This window comes from Lactuca sativa, chromosome 6 (genome assembly GCF_002870075.4).
Source record: "Lactuca sativa cultivar Salinas chromosome 6, Lsat_Salinas_v11, whole genome shotgun sequence".
In the NCBI taxonomy this organism is placed as follows: Eukaryota; Viridiplantae; Streptophyta; class Magnoliopsida; order Asterales; family Asteraceae; genus Lactuca; species Lactuca sativa.
In genome coordinates this window covers 112,079,264-112,098,133 of record NC_056628.2, presented here as the reverse complement: position 1 = coordinate 112,098,133, position 18,870 = coordinate 112,079,264, and positions in this window count along the sequence as shown.

The window sequence follows — 18,870 nt, the reverse complement described above, 5'->3', positions numbered from 1 at the left end:
CATCTTTATAAAGAAAACTTTTTCCAAAAGGATGAGGTAGACCATAGTTGTAAGAACTAGACATATATAAGGGATAATTTCAAGTTAGTTGATTTAAGTCCTTAATATAATACCCAACTAAAATATTAAGGCTAGGACCCAACACAATACTTTACAATTAGGAAGAGGGATCTGTAATCCAATTGCAAAGTATTCAAAGGTAGGTAAATGACGTTTTACTAATTTCCACCCTGAAAAAACATTGATTATTAAGTTTTAAATGAATTGAAATTCCTATATCATTTGAGATTCATTGAACTTTTCAATGACATATTTAAATATCGATTGTTCCATTCATGTTTGTGACTGGGATGCCGAGGATCATAAACAAGGTGTGAATTACCATGCAAATTAGCTTGGTACTCTCGATGTCATTTATCACCTAATCAATGTGCCGGTTAACCACACACGCTACATTGATCTATGACAAACCTCGACCTACCCTTTACCACACACACCCCACTAACGACTTCGCAAGGTGCAAAGTGAAATTAAATGGGTTAGCACCAAATTCACATTTTTCCTAAGTAACTAAGATTGAGAATTTGTAAGTGTTTAGTTACTTGGTATTTTCATTATACTTTTAATGTGAATGTCCTATCCTACCCGTTCGGCTAACGACCCTTCACCAGTTAAGGAAGAGGTGGGTGAGAGTCGACACCCATGAAACCACTATTTTATAGCCAGTAACCTTATACCGCCTTATAGACCGGCTTCGTGAATGAGGTCTACTAACGGTAAGACTGACTTGTCTTATATATATATATATATATATATATATATATATATATATATATATATATATATATATATATATATATATATATATAATTATGAAACATTTAATTTTATATAGTATAAGGGTGTATTTTAAACTTCTAAAATACTAGATTGTTTAATCTATTAATAAATTACACTCATAATTTAATTAAACTTAAACCATGTCATTCTGGAATTATTAATTCTCTATTAATTAAACACTTTAATTAATTTAATAAAGTCCATAAGGTACAATTTGAGCTACTCTAATACTTCAAGGTTCTAAATATAAAAAAAAATTCAAAATTAAAAACTAATTAATTAATTTTTTAATTTATGAACCCAAGAGTTACACCTTTTAATTACAAGAGTTACTTAATTTGAGACTTTTCAAATGCCAAAAGTTGATGACAAGTTTTGTAACTCTTGAAACCCTTTGATGTCCATAACTTATGAGTTTAATGTGGTTTTTATGAAAAAACTTTTCATGTTCCATAACATGAGGACAAGTTATGGAGGGCTTTAAAGAACATTTAGATCATAAATTTAACTTAAAAAATAATCAAATAATTTATCTATGATCTAGTTAAACGCATAAGTCAAGACAGTTCATATCAACAATTTACAAGAAATTAGCCTAAAACTAATACAAATCTTGAAAATTTGACAATTATCTTTTAATTGGATTAGCATGATCATTACCATATCAAAAAAATCAAATTTTTTGAAGTAAAACGTTTTGTGGTAATGATCCTAATCCAAAATAGGCCAAAAAAACCCGAATATCTGCCATCAGAAGCATCAACTCGTCGAGTGCATGAACATGACTTGCCGAGTTGACCCTATACTGAGTGGACTCATCGAGTCAGCCAGTGGACTCGACGAGTTCATAAGTCAGAGGCCATAAAATTGATTTTTTTCAACTTTGAAAATTAAGCCATGCATCAAATACATAACAAAACAATCATCGGCTCTGATACCACTGTTAAGTTATGTATACTTCAACATCCTATGGTACATATACAACCCTAAATGCTTTAGATCTATGATTTCTTTAATTATACAAGTAATATTGTTTCCAAAGCATAAAGCCTACAACTAGCTTATAGTTGACATAATAAACATAAAAGTGAGTTATAGAATTACCACTTTGTTGTAGCTTGTAGTTTTGGCCTTTAAGAACTTAGTACCCAAAGTGTGATTCCTCAAATGGTTTAGTATACACCCTTGAACAATTGGATAACTTTTGTGAGAGATTACTAGGCACACAAATCGGTTATGGACTCCTAGAACACTTGTTGTCACCGATTTCAGCCATGGGTTTATGTTTATATATGTAGGAATCCAAGAGTCATGGGTAAACCCTAATCTATACTCTTTGGGTTATGATCCATATTCCATGTGGGCTAACTCTTCATGGCAACTTACATAATTTTAGCCCATCATGGATCAATAGCTCAAACCATATATATATATATATATATATATATATATATATATATATATATATATATATATATATATATATATATATATATATATCATTGATTTACATCATCAGGTCCCCGTTAATTTAATTAGTCTCTTTTGATCACCAAATTAATTTTTGATGAATACTAATTAAATAATATGATTTCATATTAATATATTAGAACTTATAATATAGTAATAAATCGTAAATAACCTCTTACTCAAATATCCATCCTCAAACTGTCATGGTGATATGCAACCCGAAATGGACCATCCTACTCCTGGGTCAATTACATACTAATTATAGTTATGGGCTTAGACACCTAATCCGACATTTATATACCTGTTGGTTGAGCTTTCAGAATTGCATGCTAGTATGGATTTAATATTTTGGATAGAATGGCCTGATTAGGTGATGCACTGGTTTAGATTATTCAATACCCCAATGCTACTTGCTTTGTGCTTTGTGGGACTCATATTGATGTGAGTTAATTATTACATGAATATGTTAAGTTACATGTAGTAAAGGTTAAATAATCTTAGATTTACTGACTTGGCCCTATTGTGCTGCTCTTGTTCAAGTCTAACCGTTGTAATGGTTAGTCTTTTAGTCTAAGTATTATCTAAGCTTTGTTGCATGTAAATGTATTCATGAAGCATTTAACCGGCATTAGTAGAGGTTCTTCAACAACTAATGGTAAGGTAGGGGTGAGGAATCCTAGGAGTTCCTAAGATGTACTTTAGTGTGATTGGTGCCCTGTTTAGCAGGTACTAGGAGTATTTGTATGAGATGGTAAGTTAAAGGATTCAAGATGATTCTTAAGGAAATTACAGATAGGTGTGGAAGGTTGTATTGGGCACCTACTACTTAAAGCACAACATTCGTACTCGAATCAAGGAAAGTCACGGAGATTCTAGGAAGCCTGTAGTATGAGGATTTGTTAGGTATGTTCTGAGCACTCATGGAGGAGGTTCTGGTTCTGGTTCAGTTACAGGCTCTAGGGCTGAGCTGATTGATGAGAGGATCTGTGAGTTCTTTTCGTCTGGGATTACTTGTAATATTTTGTATGTGACTCCTGTGATGTTTGGTACCATCAAGGAGGGGATCATGGACCTTTTGGATAAGTGTATGGGGGATTTACGGGACAAAATTCCAGTAGGACAGTTAGGTTCAACGGCCATGGAGACCATGGCTTGGGGTGATTTCATAGCTAGGTTTAGGGTGGCGTTGCCCTGGACATTGAGGTGCAACAGTTAGCAAGGGAGTTCCAGGACTTTCGCTAGACGACGGAGACTGTGACGGAGATCACCACCAAGTTAAGGGATAGGGTTTTTACTAGTTTTGCAGTATGAAACGCATGAGGATATGAGAAAGACAAGGTACCATGATATGTTGTGGGATGATATTCATGACTTTGTGAGCCTATGGCTCTGCAAGACTTTGGAGGGTATGATTGCTAGACCCTGGGAGTCGGAGATTTAGCTGTAATTTCGGACGAAGCGTGGTACGGAGCATATCCTGACTGTAGTGGGCTAGGAAAAGAGGCCCAAGACTCAGGATTTGCGATCGGGAGGCCATCAGGGTCGGGGCCATTGTGCCAAGTGTGGAAGGACTCATGAAGGGAGCTGTCATGAGAAAGGGAGAGGTTGTTTTAGTTACGTCAAGGCTGGTCATTTTAGCAGGTATTGTCCTCGAGGTTCAAAACTTAGTTTTCACTACAATCAGGTGGGCCATAAGAAGGTCGGTTGTCCGAGGCTGACAAGTGGAGCAGTGAGGGCACTTGCTCTACCTATGCTGAGGATCGCATGTAACCATGAGGGAAAAGTGGAGGCTCCTATGGTGAGGATCCGAGCATTTCAGATGTAGGCTGAAGAGACATGAGTTCCATCAGATGCAGTTGCGAGCCGCTATGTTTGTTTTATTTAACTCTCTATGTAGGAATCTGAATTTCCTTTTGATGGTTTAGTTATTATATTTCAAAGAATCTTCATATGGCATTTTCCATACCAAGAGTTATGATTGAAGAGCAGCCAATTGAGCCGAATGTAGGAATTAGTTTAGGAGTTGACGAGCAGTGATGGTGTGAGCATATATGGAAGCAAGTTGGGTGTCCATATGGAGGACCTAATACCGGATGAGTTTTGACAGCTTCGTTGCAATGGGTGACCTATGTCAAGGGGTATCATGTATTGGTCAGAACATGTGTGTAGGATAAGTTGTTATCAACTTCATGCTTCATGATGTGCATGTGATTCTTGCATCGGGAGCTTCTAAGGAAGGATCTCGTTCGAATTGGTTGCCCCTTCTGGGACAATGGAGACAGAGTCCAAAGGTTCTTTTACCACTCAATTGGGATATCATTTTTTTGATTAGTTCGTGGGATCGATTGTTATCGATATTAGGGTAAGGGAAATTGATATTGTTCGAGGAATCTTATTTCTCTTACAGCTAGTAATGGTAGGAGTGGGTGTCAAGGATCAAATGGGTAGTTTTGTGGTATGACGAGGAAATTTGTATGGGTATGAGGTCAATATGAATAGATAATTCAAATTAGGGGAGAATCGTTAGTTAAATAATGGAAATATTTCCAAATATGATTCAACATGGAATTCTATAAATAAGGAAAATAGATTAGCCAGTTAGGTTGACGTATGAACCAGGGGTTATGCTAGGGATAATGTCAGTGTTCAGTTCTAATCAGAGAAGTAAAGGTCAAATATTCAGGGTTCTCTTGTTTGAGGACATGAAGCAATGACAATAGCCAATGTCGGATTCGTGATTACGTTCAAGTTGAGGGTTGTGTTAGAACCTCTTTAGATGTTCTTGTTTGATAAATGCTTTGGGGTTCAAAGGATGACCCGAACACATGATTTGGGTTTAGTAGGATGGGGGTTTCAGATTGTACTAATTACGAGCTAAGTTTTCTTGTGGATAGTTGGCAAGACCATGAGTTGGGACCATGGAAATGATAGAAGTGTTGTAATGTCACACCCCCAAACCAAGGATGGCGGAAACGTCCGAGGGTGGAGGACTTCATGTGTAGTATCATAACAACAATGGCAATAGTGATGAAAGTAAACACAACCAACATATATATAATTGAAAGAGTTACATCATTGTATGAATTACATGTTTCAAAATCAATTACAATATGTTGACAAAATATGATAAGTTTGACACCTCAACGTCCCATCCTCAAAAGCACTTAGTTACCTGTTTAGCGATTTCCTGAGAATACAAGTAGTTTTGAAAGAGTGTCAACACAAATGTTGGTGAGTTCATAAGCTTTTGATAGTAAGATCTTGAAAATCGATCTTTGTAAAGAGATGCATGTTACCAAGAAAAATCCAATATTTTTCTTATAAAAGTTATGTGGTCCGAAATACCAGGACCGAGAATGAACAAGTATTTTCCATACTTAAAGATATAACTTTTTAATTTGAGAAGAATACCGAAATGAATGATGTGTAGTCTTAAATACCAAGACCAAAAGTATACATTAAAATCTGTAATTATTGATGTAAAAGTGATTTTAATTCGACATAAAACCCCTTTTGATCCATAAAAATTCCCGTAAACTTTATGTATTGTTAACTTCCTATGTGAGCCGCTATAACCATACTATGACTAGAGGTAACCTGCACAACGTCTTTCAGACGCCCTGATCCTATGACTCTTGTCACCCGCAGACCTGCCGGTCCGGCTGTAGCTAGCAGCGAGGTGTGGGATGTCAACCCCAATATAGATCTATACACAATTATCACGCTCTCCATACAAGAGATTCTGGTTGTAACTTACAGGAATTGATATCCTGTACTCGAACGTACGGGGAGAGTATGTCTCACAACTTAAGTTAACAAGTTTACGTGTAGTGTTTGTGTGAGAATAGGACCTTTTTCTGTGGGAATAAAACTTCTGAAAAGTGTTTATTGTATTGATAGAAACATAAACCATACCTATTATAGTTTATCAAAACAAGGGTAGTAGTAGCTATGTATATAAACTATGCTAAACATAGTTTATTCAAACGTTTGTATGTAATGGATGTAATTTGATTATAACACCTTGTTATTTCTATGCGTTATCTAGAAAAAATCCATTGGTTAACTGATGTATATCTATATGCTAAGACAATAATGTCATATATTGCAACAACACATAATCACATAATAATATATACCTTGCTCAACATGTTACAAGGTGAAATGAAATTGATAGTGTTTTTCTGTTGATAACGTTTTCTGTAACTGTTATTAGAAAATTTGTAGAAAAATCATAAAATGTCCAAATCAAGTTCTGGAAATTCTGAGAGTTTGGAAAATGAGTCTAGTTTGTTCGCAAATTTTCCCAGAATTTTTATGACTTCTAACTTGTGTGAACAAGTCCATAATCACAGACTGGTCCGGATTGATGTTTGAAAGGATAGGCAGTTTTGTAAAAATCACCATAAATTGTAGAAAAATCGTATGGAGACGTGCAAGTAGTCATTTTAAATCTAAGAACTGGAACTACTTACACCTAAAACAATTTTGAAAACAAAGATGTTTAAGTTGTCCAAAACAGTCCGTGAATGGAGCCCAACTTTTCTGATGAAAGCTGTTAGAAACGTTTAGTTATGTTCTTGGTGTTTTAACTTGTATTCTCCCCCTTAAAACTTAAGAAAACATGATAATAGAGGGGTATGAACTCACCTTGATTGATTTCAGTAGATGATTGTTGAAGAATGGAAGTGTTTAACTCAAGAACACTTGAAAGATCACTTGGAGATTCGAAGATCTAACATGAACGTGATGATGTTTGTGTAAGGAATCGATGATTGGATTAGAATGAAGTGTATTAATCACAAGAAGGATGGATTATACTTACCAAGAGTGGGAGAACACTTGATGATCAGCCTTGGGATCTCGAATTAGAGAGGAAATTTTGAGAGAAAAGTGGAGTTGGATCTTTGGTGAAATGAGAGCAATTGAAAGAAAATGAGGAGAGAGGTTGAGTGACCAGCCCTAAAAACGTGGGGATGGCTTGTGAGAGAGGTAAAAAGTACAAGGAAGTGACAAGGTATGGTGGGGAGGAGTGTGGGTTAGGCATGGAGTGGGTCTGGGGGTTGCTTGTGTCATAGAATAAAGGAAAGTCAACACTCCACCTTTGTACTTCACCCACTCTTCTTGGATAATGTTTTATCCTTAAAAACGTGATTAATCATTAATTAAGGGGTCTTATATGTTAAAATAAAGTTTTGGTTGAAAATCCCGTGTTAAAACAATTAAAAACGGGCCTAAAACGCAAAATTAGTCGAAAACCGGGAGAAAATGGACTTCCCAGCGAGACCTCTTGGTCCTGGCCGAGGCTCGGTCTCCTCTGATGCTGAGCCGGAAGCGAAAGGAAGAAGGAAGCGAAGGGCTCGGTCCAAGGCATTAGAAGTGAAATAGCCCGAAATGAACAGTACCTTCGGGTTCAGGTGGTGTGCGAGGTTGGGTCCTGAGAGAACCCTTCGGGTTCAGTTCCATTGAGCGAGGTTCGGTCCTGAGAGGACCCTTCGGGCTCGGTCCTCTTGGTTTCGGTCCCTAAGAGGACTTTCGGGTCTTAAGAGGCTTCGGCCCTAATAAGAGGCTTTCGGGTCCTTAAGCCCTTTTTGCCCGTTCTTGCCCCGTTTTAAGCGGTTTTTGACCCGGTTAAGGGTCGGAATGACCCGTATGACTTCAAAAAGTCACAGGAACTTTTGAAAGAGATTTGGGAGAGATTTCACGTACTTAGAGATATTTAGGAGAGATTTGACATTCTTGGAGAGATTTCACATACAAAGAGATATTTGGGAGAGATTTCATATATTTAGAGAGATTTGGGAGAGATTTGACATTCTTAGAGAGATTTCGCATACGAAGAGATATTTTGGAGAGATTTCACATACTTAGAGAGATTTGAGAGAGATTTGACATTCTTGGAGAGATTTCTCATACAAAGAGATATTTGGGAGAGATTTCACATACTTAGAGAGATTTGGGAGAGATTTGACATTCTTGGAGAGATTTCACATACGAAGAGATATTTGGGAGAGATTTCACGTACTTAGAGAGATTTGGGAGAGATTCTCGATAAAGAGAGATAGACTGAAAACGATTGAGAGAGGTTTCATGTGTGACAATGGTGACTGTTTGGCTCCGCAACGCAAGGTCCGTGAACCCCGTTAAGTCATGTTTAAGGATCTTACCCACTCCCGATGAGTATGTAACATTGTTTTATCAGTTTGGTTCATTGTTTAGCACTAAGGCTTAGGAAATTTAAACACACGAACTTTTCCAAGTGATGTTTTCTCATTAAAATAGTGAGTTATACAGTAATTACATAACGTACACTCCAATGCACAAGGTTAAACGAGTCGATCGGTTTGACTTGTTGACTTTGACTTGACTAGAAATTGACGATTGTCACATGTAAGGCTGCGAGGTGACATGCAACATTCACTAGATGATTGGGAGTTGTGGAAGTGTTGTAAGACTACAGGGTGACCCATAACATTCACTAGGATGGTTGGCAGTATGGAAGTATTCTAAGACTGCAGTGTGGCTCGTAGCATTCACTAGATTGGTAGAAAGTGTAGGAGTGTTCTAAGACTTTGGTGTGACCCATAGAATTCACGAGGTTGATAGTCATATGTGAGAGTGTTGTGAATCTACAATTTGGCTCGTAGCCTTCACTAGGTAGAGTTAGACCATCGCATGAATGGTTGTTAGACTACGGTAGGATCACAGTGTGCGCATGAGTCAGGTCATACCATTATTGTTGGTTGACCGCTCCTTGTTGAGAGTGAGGAGTGATGGAGTTGTGACGGTGTTTTGGACTTGTATAGCTCTTAGATAGGTGATACTTGTAGGTGAGGCCCGTTTTGATATTTTAGGATTGGTGAGACCCATGGACGAGGCCCATTTGGTTATGTTACGATGGGCGAGACCCGTAGTCGAGGGCCATTTGGTTATGTTAGATTGGGTATGATCCGTAAGGGAGGCCTGTCTAGCGATGATAGATTGAGTGAGGTTTGTTGGCCATACCCATTTGGTTATGATAGTGTGGATGACACCCGTGGGCAAGTCCCAACTATTTAGGTTAACGTGGGTGAGCAGACCATTCAGACATTCGAAGATATGCATAGGGCAGGTAGTGTTGTTCGTAAGCCTCTCGAATAATGATGAAATGATGGAGAGATTAGCATGATGCGAAAAGTTGAGCGTCCTGGCGGATTAGATGGTATCACGGTGTATCACGAAGTAGTAAGTGTGTTACTTATAAGGATGGGACCCGAGAGTAACTGGCTTAGTTGAGGTGTTACATCACGTTTACAGTAAGGAAACTTTTGAAAGATCTAATATGCTCAAGAGTCATATTATAATGTTATTACTAATTAACATATGATACTAAGAGCTACAGTAACAACAAATTGACACAATTGATTATTTATTAGAAATTGATTAGATGGTATCACGGTGTATCACGAAGTAGTAAGTGTGTTACTTATAAGGGTGGGACCCGAGAGTAACTGGCTTAGTTGAGGTGTTACATCACGTTTATAGTAGGGAAACTTTTGAAAGATCTAATATGCTCAAGAGTCATATTATAATGTTATTACTAATTAACATATGATACTAAGAGCTACAGTAACAACAACTTGATACAATTGATTATTTATTATAAATTGATTTTAATAAATATTCATAAACTCTTATAATAAATTGGGAAAATATTTATTCCATGGAAATAATTATTTTAAAATCATAAGTAACATATTATTTCATATGGTATGAATTAATAAGTCATGCACAATCTTTTGGACTATAAAGACCTTATGTCTTTTAGAAAAAAGTTAAGTTTTATATTTCATAAAAGAATTACATCTTTTAAAAAAAATTGACTTCTCTTTTTATATCACCAAAACATAAAGCTTACCCTAAGAGAATATGTTGGGACATGATTATGAACTACAGACATGGATGCTAAAAGTGAAAATATCTAATGGTTAAGAATCTTGCTTTAAGACCATTACTAGTGACTTGCATTTGGTCATTCTCTCATGCATGAAAAAGTTGAAACTCTATCTACTCCCTCACCTCCTTCTCTTACTTTGAGCTCTTAAAGATTACTTACATGAAAAATCCGAAACTCTCTCTACTCCCTCACCTCCTTCTCTTGCTCTGAGCTCTTGAAGATTACTTACTTGTTTTATGCTCTCTTAGATCAAATGATTAGGTATTTGTTTCTATGCTTAAGATTTTACAAAAGAACTAACATTTTCATCAAGTTGGTCAATTTCTGGTGTCTCAAAGTTCATCCATCTTCTTTAACATCCAAGCCTCCCCTAGATGACTCAAAGTTCATCTAAGGTTGTTATTGCTTCTTCCTTCCATGGTTGTGTTTTTATCTTTCCATAACTTGCAAGAAGATCCTTGGTGGGCTGTGATTTGTCATTAAGTTCGAAATTTTAAAGACTTCCGTTGGTAATATTTTGAGATTCGGAAACAATATTTGAACTAAAACCCAACAATTCGTATCAAGAGCCACCTTGCAAGTATGGTTAGATGTTTTTTTGATTTATGGAAATCTTAGTTTATAGAGAATATGAATAACTTTGTTTTGTTTAAAAACAAGTTCATACATATTTTCTTTGACAACTTTTAATTGTTATTTTTTGTAAAAAAAAACTTACATGCATTTTTTGTCATTTAACGTTGTCTTAGAAAAACAAAGGTTGTTTTATGATTATATGTATTTTAGAATGCATAAACATGCCTTGGACCATTTGTGTTGTTGTTTGTGTGATTTATTTGAAAGGGTTTGTAATATTATTTTATTTGTAAAAGTATGTAATAAAAGTAGCTAGTTCTTATTTTTCTTATTTTGATGTAATAAATTAGTTTTAGACTAGATTTATTTTACGAAAAATATAACAAGACGAATATGGAGGCCATTTTTGAAGACTTCAAGTGGAGGCCATGGTTTTATAAGGTTTTTATAAAAGTTCATAATTTTTATAAAGATCTTATGAAACTACTGATGAGATTAAAACTTAATCTTGAAGATCGATTAGATCTTAAACAGGTAAATAAATAATTAAACAGTAAGAACGAATGCCAAATAAAGAACAACTCAACGATTAATCAAACAAGTCGAATGATTATAAAATAAACCCTCAGAAGAGCTCGATAAAGAACATCAACTGTAGAGGATTGGAGATTTACAAAAACGATAAAGAAATCTGGAATGCTATCGTAATCGTCTAGATTAATCGTTCAAATCATTATTAACCTAATATGCATGCAAGCATATACTTATATAATAGACATAATGGGCTCTCAGTTGGACACGCCCAAACCGGAATAAAATTAAATAAACAATTAGCCGAGCCCAAATGACGCAATCTTCAAACGAATCTTCAGCTCAACAATCTCCCCCTTTGCGTCAATTGGAGCGAGATCTTCACTTGTTACTTGGGCCAGCAGCTGAAGCATGTACCTTCTTCACAGTGTTGAACAGACGCTTGGTGAGAGCAAGTATTGTCTGTCTAAACCTGATGTACCACTGGATCATGTCGTTGAAGTACTTAACATCATCCGCTGAATTCTCTTTACACCTTCGAATGATCGATAACACATGCTCTAGACAAGCAGTGGTGTAAAGATATTTGTCAGCTAAAGCAAAGAGAAACTTCTGTCCTTCAGCTCTAGTGAACATAACCGAATTACTTCTCGGATCAATCTTGCCCATTTGGATTTGATTGAGATCACTGGCCGATCCCACAGGAGCTATCTTCGGTTTCTTCTTGAAGACAGTGGCAACCTCCTGATCCATAAGGGCTACCTCCATGATTTAACAGACTAACATCCTTTTGAGATGGTCTATAATGGGACCATATTCGGCTTCATCAGTCAAAAGGATATTATGCAGGACGATCTAATCATGAGGATTTAAGTTCGGTAGATCTGCCAGGGAGATATGATGTGCAGTTCTTGCAGATCCTCGGATCACCTTGAACCGAACATTAATGAATCTTCCTTCGGTGTAAGGCTTCAGTACCCGAACGTTCACTATCTTCTGGGCGCTCCATGTTAGATACTGAGGACGAGCAGCCTTCAGATAGAAGTCGATCAACTCCCTATCCACCTCAGGGTTCGGATGAGGGACTTCAAAAATGTTAGAGAAGGCGTGGAAGATAAACGCCTTTCGAGTCAACGGCATGTCGAACTGCGAATCGACAGAGTTGTAGCAGTCAAACGAGATAACCGGCTCGAGCCATAAGATGCTAGGAGTATCTATGGCCTCTTTAATCATGCGCTCCCGAGTCCAGGCAGGGAAGAGAGTCTTCCTGCTCTCGAGGAGATCGTGGGCTTCCATTTGCTTCCGTTCGGCTTCTTCAGCCTCTCGCGCCACACGATTAACATCATCATCAACATTGCGACTGTTTTTACGTTTCAACATGTCCGCAATGGTTGCATCATCTTCATCTTCATCTTCTTCCTCAGCTATGTTTTTGCCTTTATCCTTCACACCCGAACCCGAAGCTTGACCAGTCTGAGGTCGTTCGGTTGTGTGAGTAGCTTTGGAGGAAGGAGGTGGTTTCGATCCGGACTTTAACTCTTCTCCCCCTTGTTTCGGATTGGACACGAAACTGGGTAAGCCTTCGATTTTGCTGAGAAGGTCCATGGCAGGAGAAAGCTTTCCAGCAAGGGTTCGCCTCACAGAATGGTTTAGAATTGGATCGTGTGCTTCAAGGATGTTGGATAGGGCAGCGTGTACATCCGAAACACATGTCTTGATGACCTCCCTTTCGGATCGAAGAGCTTCAAGCTGTTGTTGTGAGTTTGAAAGCTGCGTGCTCTTGACCTTGAGGGCGGTGGTTTTGCTTGCCAGAACGTCCATCAATGAGTTCTCAGCTGCTAGATCCTCCTGAAGCTTAGCGAGGCGCTCATCAATGGAGGCACGAAGGGTCGAGTTGTCGTCGCTTATTGATTGGTGAAGGTTGGCGAACGAGGTCAACTCCGTTGAGACGAACTTTGCCAATTGCTGAACAATCGGTTCCAAAGTTGTCTTGGTAGAATCCGCACTCTCCTGTAATGACTTCAACAGAGAAGAGGAGTCTGAGAATAGTTTATCGACTTTTGCGGTCGCTGCCTCACAGGCTTTTGTGGAGGCGTCTATGGCAGCAGTGGCTGAGGCTACCGAATCATGCTGAGCCCTGGAGAAGGCATCAACAATTATCTGAAGAGCGGCTTCAGAGAGAGATGACTGTTGGTTGGAAGATGAAGCGAGAAGTAAGTCAACCTTCTCGTTGAGCTCCTTAAGATGCTTCTTTGTCACTAGAGCATCATCTTCTTCGTCACTTTGAACCTGAAACGGAATATAGGAGACCGAATCGAAGGTCATATTGTCACCGCCAAGAAACGGGTTATCTCCATCAGAGGCATGATCTGGAGATGGTGGGGGTGGTGAAGCTGGGGGTGTAGTAGTTTGGGTAGGTTCAGGTTGAGTATGGGGTGGGGTAGTTTCGGGTGGTGGTTGAGTATGGGTAGGTTCGGTTGTATGCTGGGTTTCGGTTTGAGGTGGTTCGGTTACGGGTGGTGTTTCGGTTGTAGTGGTATGAACCCCCGTATCAGATACGTTGGTTGGAACCGTGGTAGTGGTTGTGGTGGTATCTGTGAAAATGGGTGGTGGTATAGGGAAAGAGGTTGGAGGAATAGTGGTAGTGGGGATTATGGTCGGAATGGAAGTAGGGATGGTTTGAGGAGGTGAAGGAACTGGTGAATTATGAAGTTCCATGTCTGGGGTAGGTTAGCGAGGTGGTGTGTTGCCTCTTTGAGGGGTTTCGCCTCCTTGAGAGCCGTCCGAACCTGAACTCTCGTTTTCTGATTCACTCGAAGAAGAGGGGATGAGAAGTTTTCTCTTCGGTTGAGTCTTCCTCCTCTTCGGCTGCGGTGATTGGGCAGGTTTCGTTGGTTTCCTCTTCCTGGGAGAAGGACCTTTAGCAGCTTTGGTCACTTGCTTCCCTTTGTCCGCCTTTTTGCTCCTGTTCACCAGCTTGTCAGCATCGTGGATGGACTTGAGCATTTCCGGTGTTAATTCCCTAGGTCCAGTTGCCCTGAACTCCTTGATCGTCCGGATTAGCCTGCTGTCAGAGGGAACGTCGCCATACATTGTCTCCGGAATAGAGCCAATGAACGAGAATTTAGATGCATCCGAGACGATGATCTTCTTGGTATGAAACGTACCGATTGAAGACATCGATGCACCAGCAGCAGTGGGAACGTCGAACTTATCCATTGCCCACTTTGTGATTAAAATCTAGAACCGGGCATACGACACCTCAGAATGTCGTGATGAAGAAGAAAGGCTCTGGATGAGCTGTTGCCAGAGGACCATCCCAAAATCTAAGTTGACCCCGTTGTAAACTGCGTACATGATCGACAAGAACAGTCGACTAGCGCCATCGGATCCTGAGCTCCGTTCTGATAAGCCCTTGAAGAGGACTGTGAACATGCCGTTCCACTGTGGCGGCAAGCAAGATTTCTTGAACTTTGCGACGGAGGTGAGGACCTCTGTATACCCCATATTGTAAAGCATGCCATACAGATGCCCAACCGGAATCGTCTCCGGATTTATTCTCGATGGGTCAACAGCCAACCCTAGCATTGTGCAGAAACGTTGTCGAGAAACGGAGCTCTTGTGTTCAGCAACCTCGAAGAACACCCGCTCGACTGCTTTGTCATAATAGGCAGTCGCATAGACCTGCGAGAGAGTCGCCATGGGCACAGACTCAATCCTGGAGAGAGCCGGAGCGATTTGGGAGTACTTCAGGCACTCGATGATCGGCGACATGTAGGAGTCGTACGCCAGAGGGTTGAGATCGATCACCATGCATTGTTGAGGACGAATGGGTAGGATGTGTGAGGTAGCATGGACTGAGGATGATTCCGCCATTGTTGAAGGTAGAAGAAGAAGAAGATGAACAGTGAAGCTTTTGGGAGTTTTTGCTCTCTAGAAAATCCGGAAGTAGTAAAAAGGTAAATGGGAGTGTAGACTGCCTTTTATAGTGAGGGAATGGAGAGAGAAAAATCGTTTCAAATCTGCTATGCGATGATCACGTAAGAGAGAGAGTGTCAGATTCCTAGGATCACGCCACCCAACAAGCGCCGTTTCAGAAGAAAACCGGTTCAAATCCTCACGCGCCTTTAAGTGCCAAAGAGAAATCCCTTGAAATTCACACACACGTCCATGATGTCAGTAAAAGTATGTGCGTTTTAAATCCACACGCGCCCCATTTTTACCGTCGTTTGAAATTCAATCCTTTTAACTCCCGCCGAGTCAGCAACCTTTCGTCTTATCGTTTAAATGGCATCTTTTGAATTAAATACCCACGTGGATTATTTTTTACCACAGCTTCATAATTAACCACCAAAGCAATAATACAACCTGTAATAATTAGTAATGGAATTTTGGAAAATCAAATATTTTCGTGCTAAGAGTGTAAAAAAAAGAATAAAGCAACTCTTTTAAGGAATAAATGTGATGTCAATAAAGACACGAAACAAGTGATCCCGGGCACGAATCTCTTCCTTCAAGATCAAGAGAGACCTTAAAGTGTTTATGTGGATTCCCATTGAATTACGATCAAACATTTATGAATAAATGTTGAAAGGCTTCTTTTAATTAGGCTAAGTGAAGGTGGCTTTCGCTTTGATTCAGCAATTCTAATCTTGAAATAAGAAAGAAAGTGAACAAAGTACTTGTGAGACCGGTGTAGTCTGTTGAACAAGTAGGTAGGAATTAAGTGTAAGTTGGCTTGGAAAAGTATGAAATCTCAAAAAAAAATTAAAAACTGGATCCCAAGGGAAGAAACATTATGGCGTTTAACAATTTCATAGGAATCACACAAAATAAAATTTGAGATTGTATGAAGGTACATTCGTCAATTCGTTGGTGAAAACTGGAGCAAATTAATTGTTCACCGTCAATTCAGATTTGGTGGTGAATTTTGGGTTTCACTCAGCTCGTAGTGGCACGAAACTAAGATCATAAACACAGATGTTGTGTAACCATAAACCTCAGTGGTAATTTCAGAGAGTCTCAAGGGTTACGCTGATGAAACGAATGTAATGGAGATGGTGTAAGAAGATAAAGTACCTCTGCTGCAAAAATAAGGACCAAGCAGGAAACTCTTAACTCATGTGAGAAGAGAGTGAGGTAGCTCACGATTAGAATAAATGTGGTAGCCTTATTGGGAAGACAAGGTTTGTGTATACCAGGTCATGAAGGCTATTATTCAAAATCTTAGGAGGCTTGGGACACATACAGCAGCATGCTTCTAGGGACACTTAATTAATCCAACAATGATACCCCCATAAACGAACGAACACACAACAAGAAAAATAAAAAAATATTTTTGGAGTTTTTGAGATTTATTAAAGAAAAGAAAAAAATAAGTAAAACAAAAATAAGAAAGAAAAATAAGACTTAAAAAACTTTGGAAAAAATATGAAAAACCGAACCCGAGCGATCGGTTGGTTTCGGTTCCAGAAAATTTTGAAAAACCGAACCCGAGCGTTCGGTTGGTTTCGGTTCCAGAAAATTTTGAAAAACCGAACCCGAGCGTTCGGTTGGTTTCGGTTCCAGAAAATTTTGAAAAACCGAACCCGAGCGTTCGGTTGGTTTCGGTTCCAGAAAATTTTGAAAAACCGAACCCGAACGTTCAGTGGGTTTTGGTTTTGGAAAATTTTAAGAAACCAAGGAATTTAGACATGCAATCAGAAATTACTTTTTAACAATAAGATAGACAACTTTGTACAAGAATGATACAACCAAGAAAAACTACCTTTGAAGTGATGAGCGAGTCAGATGGTTTAACCAAACCCGAACGTTCGGTCAGTTTCGCTTCTTACGTTTGAGGTGGAGAGGTAGTTTGACGTACTGACTCTGATTGCATCATACCTAGCCCTTGCAGTATTCTGTTGAATGATGCTTCAGGAAAAGCTTTGGTAAAGACGTCGGCCAGTTGATCAGTGGTTCTTACGAAATGAACTTCGACGTTTCCATCTTCCACGTGATCTTTGATGAAGTGATACCTCAGTGCTATATGTTTGGTTTTAGAGTGTTGCACTGGGTTATGACAGATCCTAATTGCACTTTCAGAGTCACAATATAGTGGGATCTTCTTCATATTAAGTCCATAGTCTCGAAGTTGACTCTGGATCCAAATCACTTGAGAGGTGCAGGATGCAGCGGCTATGTATTCCGCTTCGGCAGTAGACAACGACACGCACGTTTGTTTCTTGGATTGCCACCTAACCAACTTCCCGTCAAGGAATTGACAGCCGCCAGTGGTGCTTTTTCTGTCGAGTCCACATCCTCCAAGGTCTGCATCTGAATAGGCTTGAACGAAAAAGCCTGAGTTGGAAGGATACCATAGACCTAAGGAGGCAGTTCGCTTCAGATAGCATAGAATGTTCTTCACTGCAAGCATGTGTGGTTCGCGTGGGTTTGCCTGAAATCGAGCACAATAACACACAGAAAACATGATGTCAGGCCTGCTAGCAGTAAGATACATTAGTGAGCCTATCATTTGACGATAGAGCGTGATGTCAACGGCCGGTTTGTCTAGGGATGGAGTTAGCTTGGTGCCGAATGCCATTGGGACTTTGACTTTGGAGTCTCCCATCATACCAAACTTTGCTAGGAGAGTCTTCGTGTAAGCTTCCTGATTGATAAAGATGCCTTCGGGTCCCTGTCTAATATTTAAACCAAGGAAAAAGTTAATAGGACCCATTGAGCTCATTTCAAATTTAGTCTCCATCAGCTTTCTGAATTCAGCTGTTAGGCTGGGATTCGTTGAGCCAAAGATGATGTCATCGACATAAATTTGAACTATCATAAGGTGGTTACCTTCCTTTTTGCGAAAGAAGGTTGGGTGAACCGAACCTTGTTTGAATTTAGACATCTTTAAGAATTTAGTTAGCGTTTCATACCAGGCTCTCGGAGCTTGTTTGAGGCCATACACAGCTTTATCCAGAATGTAGCAATGATTTGGATATTTTTCATTCACAAACCCCGGAGGTTGCTCCACATACACGGTTTCTTCGAGTTCTCCATTAAGAAATGCACACTTGACGTCCATTTGGAAAACTTCAAAGTTTTTGTGGGCAGCATAAGCAAGAAAGATTCTTACCGATTCCAGCCTAGCTACAGGAGCGAAAGTCTCTTCATAATCGATGCCTTCCTCCTTACAATATCCCTTTACCACTAGACGAGCCTTGTTCCTTATAACATTCCCTTCCTTGTCCATTTTATTCCTAAAGACCCATTTGAGACCAACAACCGAGGCATCTTGAGGAGTTGGAATCAGGCGCCAGACTTTGTTCCTTTCATATTCATTCAGTTCGTCTTGCATTGCTTGAACCCAATCAGAGTGATCGAGAGCAGTGTTAACTGTCTTCGGTTCAACTTTTGATACGAATGAGTTAAACATACAAAACTCAACCTTTGAAAATAAGGATGTCTGCTTTGCCTTGAGTTGTGATCGGGTCAGGACCTTTTCAGAGACATCACCAACCACTTGAGAGATAGGA